Source organism: Sciurus carolinensis, chromosome 11 (genome assembly GCF_902686445.1).
Source record: "Sciurus carolinensis chromosome 11, mSciCar1.2, whole genome shotgun sequence".
Classification (NCBI taxonomy): domain Eukaryota; kingdom Metazoa; phylum Chordata; class Mammalia; order Rodentia; family Sciuridae; genus Sciurus; species Sciurus carolinensis.
Window position 1 is genome coordinate 20,074,180 of NC_062223.1, and position 5,652 is coordinate 20,079,831.

At 34.9% G+C, this 5,652-nt stretch overlaps 1 pseudogene; it reads left to right on the forward strand.

Annotated features, from left to right (window-relative positions):
• The first annotated feature begins 414 nt into the window (after nucleotides 1–414).
• Nucleotides 415–1,361, forward strand: LOC124959141 (olfactory receptor 4A16-like; annotated as a pseudogene).
• Nucleotides 1,362–5,652: the final 4,291 nt, after the last annotated feature.

The window sequence follows — 5,652 nt, forward strand, 5'->3', positions numbered from 1 at the left end:
ACCATTATCGAATAGGAATCTTGAAAGCAGAAACTCTTTTCCTGTTCATGATTGCTGACTTCTGTGCCAAGAAGAAAGATGATTGAAAGAAGATATTAAACGTATGAATGACAGTCGGGCCTTTGTCTACCCTTCTCCACAGAGACCCACTGAGATCTTAAGATAGAATCTCTTACTTGTAAGTCCATCAAAATCATCCAAAGGGAAACACAATTTTCAAGGGAAGGTCTACTGGGCTCCTTGGAAGAGGACCTGAACAGGTGCTCACTGAATGTTCACAGTGTGTTCACCACTGCAGAAGACAGAAAGATGAAGGTGTGCTCCATGACAGAGGGGATTCATGTCCTGTTCAGTTCCATGGCAAGTGCTGTTCTCTGTGCTCTCACCTATGAAACAAGCCTCATGGGAGAGTGAATGGGACAGAATAACAATGTCACAGAATTCATCCTCCTGGGCCTCACCCAGGATCCTGATGGGCAAAAGGCATTATTTGTCATGTTATTACTCATCTACATTGTGACGATGGTGGGCAATCTGCTCATTGTGGTGACCGTCATTGCCAGCCCCTCTTGGGCTCCCCCATGTACATCTTCCTTGCCTATCTGTCACTCATGGATGCTCTTTATTCCAGTGCCATCTCGCCCAAGATGATTATAGACTTACTCTATGATAAAAAGACAATTTCCTTCCCAGCATGCACGGGCCAGCTCTTCACAGATAACCTATTTGGGGGTGCTGAGGTCTTCCTTCTGATGGTGATGGCCTATGACCGCTATGTGGCCATCTCTAAGCCACTGCACTACTTGAGCATCATGAATAGGCGGGTTTGCATCCTCCTATTGGTGGTGGCCTGGGTGGGAGGTTTTGTACACTCTGTGGTTCAACTTGCCTTTGTGTACAATCTCCCCTTCTGTGGTCCCAATGTCATCGACCACTTTATCTGTGACATGTACCCATTACTGGAACTTGCATATACTGACACCTACTTTATAGGCCTCACTGTGGTTGCCAATGGTGGAGCAATCTGTATGGTCATTTTTATCCTTCTTCTGTTCTCCTATGGTTTCATCCTAAACTCCCTGAAATCCTATAGCCTGGAAGGCAGACACAAAGCCCTGTCTACCTGCAGGTCCCACATCACAGTGGTTGTCCTCTTTTTTGTTCCCTGTATTTTCATTTATGTCAGACCTGTTTCTACCTTTCCTATTGATAAACCCATAAGTGTGGTTTTCACAGTTATCACTCCCATGATGAATCCTTTAATATACACATTGAGAAATGCAGAGATGAAAAACGCTATGAAAAAACTCTGGTTTAAAAAGTTAACTACAGGTAAAATAAGAATGGATCTCCCACGTTGAATCCTTTGGGTACTAATTCTAAAACAAGAAATGGGTGGTAAGTTCTAACAAATATTGGTGTGGTCAACTCAATGTAGTCTCCAGGGATGCTTCTCTTTACTCATAATCATCGAAGAGTAGAATAAATTATCTTTTGAGTGTAGGATCAAATTGGAAAAGAATTAGAACTGATGAATAAAAGGTATGGGTGTTTATTCTAAGCAAAAACAAAATGAAGCTAAACTAAAAATTCGTTCTTCAATTTATCTTGAAATGAGACTTTAAATAAAGTGTCTATTAAAATTCAAAAATTTGGTGTCACCCAAATTAATCAGAAAGAAATTCCAGATAAACATCTGGAGCCAGAAGATTAATTCTTAAATTTTAATATTCATTATTCTGTTAGCTTGACACATTTCTTTAGCTGTATATATATTTTAAGATTAATTTTCTGTTGGGGTCAATGTCTATGAAGTTTTAGTTTAAGATATTTGGATGGCAAATTACTTTTGTTCAAGACATTAGTAGTGAAGACTTTGTCAGTAGGGATGTCAGTGATGAAAACAGATTTGAGTTCTTTTGCAAGTACTTGTTTTAGAAAAACATCTATTCCAGTAAACTTTATTGTTACTGTCTACACTAGTGATCATGTGCAATTTTACCCCTCATTGAAGAACAGGTAAAGCTTCTTATTTTGTCTTCATGATGTTGAAGATATTATTAAAGAAATAACACTTTGCATAACATCCTGTCCCTTAAAATTTGTTTTCAACTTAAATATGTACAGTTTTAAATTTGGTGGGGATGGGAAGGATGGTAGATTGAGACAGAAATTATTACTCTATATACATGTTGAAATTTTTTTAAAAAAATAACTCTCAAAATAATATAATGAAAAAGAATAAATAAAAGTAAAAAATAAATTTGTTACGACATAAATGAAATTTTGTTTACAATTTTGTGCAAAAACCCAGTTTTCCACAGTCTGCAGCCATCTTGGAACATCACAAAGAAGTTGGAATTGCTTTCATTACAATATGGATCATCGTGTATGCTGTGTAAGTGTTTTCTAATTGAAAGAAATTCTTCCATGTACCAAAGGATGTTTATGCATTGCGTTTCACGGAGAATAGTGTTGAACCCCCACTAACAGTGTATAACAGTTGCATTGCTCCGCATCCCCTCCAATAGTGCCTGCTGATTGAATTGTTTGGATTCAAGACTGTGACCTCATTGTGATTTTAGTTTGTAATCCCTAATGTTACTGAAGCTTAACATACGCGCATAAGGAGAACATCCATTTTTTTTCTAATCTTCTATGAAACGTGTATGTATGTTTTTTGCTAAATTTCCACTTTTTTTCTAATTGAAAGAAATTCTTCCAAGTACCAAAGGATGTTTATGCATTGCATTTCACAGAGAATAGTGTTGCACCCCCACTAACAGTGAATAACAGTTGCATTGCTCTGCATCCCCACCAATAGTGCCTGCTGATGTGAATTGTTTGGATTCAAGACTGTGACCTCATTGTGATTTTAGTTTGTAATCCCTAATGTTACTGAAGCTTAACATACACGCATAAGGAGAACATCCATTTTTTTTCTAATCTTCTATGAAACGTGTATGTATGTTTTTTGCTAAATTTCCACTTTTTTTCCATTATTTTTTAATTTTTGAAACCTTTTAGGAGTCCTGTGTACAAATTCTGTATTGATTGTCTGTAAAGTGAACTCTCCAGTTTTGTTTTATATTTCTACAGTAGTATCCTTTCATTTGATGGATGGGAACATTTTAATCTTATTTTTTATTTTATTTTGATATCTTTTATTCATTTTCAAGTTGACAAATAAAAATTGTACATATTTATGATATAAAGTGCATTGTTTTAAACTATGTACACTTTATAGAGTGGCTCAGTCATAAACCAAGCTAATGCATTACCTCAGATAATTAGCATTTTTGTAGTGAGAAGACTTAGGATCTACTCTTTCACCCATTTTCAATAACACTTTTTATTAACTGTGGTCACCGTGTTGTATAATAGGGCTCTTGAACTTGTCCCTCTAGTTTGATTGAAAATATCTATCCCTTGACCAGAATCCCTTAGTCCAATCTCTGGTAACCACCTTTCTGCTACTTCTGAATTTAGCCTTTTAGATTCCACACATGAATGTGAATTCAAAATGTTTGTATTTGTAACCTGACTTATTTCACCTAACATAATGTCCTGCAGTCTCATCCATGTGACTATACATGAAAGAATTTCCTTTTTTATGGCTGAATAATAGTCCCTTGTGCATATATCACCTTCTCTTTATCCATCCATCTATCCACTGATGGACACTTAGCTTGATTTCATAGCTTTTCTATAGTGAATAATGATGCAGTTCATGCCCTGTAGGTGTAGACCCAGGAGTGGGATTGCTGGATCTATGGTGGTTTCATTTTTAATTTTTGAGAAAACTCCACACTTTGTTTACTAAATATGGAAGTACTAATATATAATCTTACAGTGTGCAGTACAAGCTTTCCCTTTACTCAAATCCTCAGCAACAACCTGCTGGTCCTGAGAAATGATTATTCAGATTCTTTGTCTATTTTAAAATCAGGTTGTTTCTTTTCTTACCATTACTACTGTCATTATTAATTTTCTTTTGTTTTAAAACCATTTGTAACACATTTCTAAAACAAAATCCTCCCATGTTCACTATATCTAATGTTTAACATTTATGTATTTTTATACTATCTTCTTCAAATTGATTATTTCTATGCCAATATCCTTTTCTTTTAGTTCATGTAAATAGATTTTGATAAAAGTCCCACCACTCAACACTCATATTAAAATAATGTAGAGCTGGGGATATAGCTCAGTTGGTAGAGTGCTTGCCTTGCAAGCATAAGGCCCTGGGTTCAATCCCCAGCACCACAAAAAAAAAAAAAAAAAAAAAAGTAATAATGTAGATGGAAATGAGGAGGGGAAAGGGCAGGAGAAGGAAAGATATTGGAATGAGAAAGACATCATTACCCTATGTATATGTATGATTACACAAATGATGTGAATCTACATTGTGAACAACCATAGAAGTGAAAAGCTGTACCCCATTTGTGTACAATGAATTAAAATGCAGTCTGTAAAAATAAAAAAAAATTCCAACATTATTATTAGAATTTTATAAGGTTGCATAAATCTACAAGAATTTTTGACCAGCAATGTATTTAATGTATCATTATGTTGGAAAAGAATTGACTAGTTGATCACAAGCACTCATTCTATTTGGCAACATGAACTATTATTTAAGACTTTGGGATTCTTCAGCAATTCTTTTAGTTTGTTTACATTATATAAATATTTCACTTTTTTGTTTGAGTTTATATTTTGTAATTTGGGTTGCCTTAACTAAAGATATCCTTTCTACATTTTAATTTTTACATCACTGTTACTTGTATTTAAGAAAGTCTAATCTTGAATTCAATCACTTTACTCACCTTCCTTCCTTAAAATGACAGCTTTTTCAGTTTACTCTTTTGGATTTGCTTGATTAAAAAATGATACAATCTTAAATACTTATTTTTGTTTCCAGTTATTTCTTTGCAGTATTTTTTGTCAACCCTAGTTTGACATATATTCTTTTAAAGGTGAAAATGTGGTTTATGTGGATATGCTTACATACTGCTAACCTCAGGCAGAATTTTACTACATTACAGTCATCCAAGTTTGGTCCTAAAAGAGAGAAGTAAAGACAATATTCAGGGTTAAATCTAGAATGAAGCTTTGAAGTTAGTCACCATGTCTGTACAGTTTATTTTGACATCGAATTTCTCTTCAGTAGTGTGACTCAGTATTGCATTAACAATTTGAGAAGCCTCTTTGTGGAATGTGTTTCAAATTTGATTCTTTCTTATGAGGTTAAAGTTACACATATTTGACAGGCATTCTATATCCTGGTTCATCTTTGCTTGTATCTATTTACTTACTGAATTAAGGATCTCGAGGTTCAGCCTAGTTACCTTGAACTGAATCTCTGAGGCCATCTCTACTGCAGAATGGTGGTCTTCAAAGTGACTACATTCGTATGAATCTCTCTCTGTATAATCCAGTTTTGTTACAGGTGTTGCTCTTTAGGGCACACACAAGCAAACCACAAGCATCTGAATCTCTGCAAGAAACAATTGCTTTGGAGAACTCCATTTACAAGTTTTTGTTTTTTGCTTCTTTGTTCTATGGAAGGGGTCATGAGTTGAATTGTTTTATTTTCATTTTCTCGTTTCTTATTACTGTTGCTTTGGGTGGAGTTACAATCATTTATGTTTT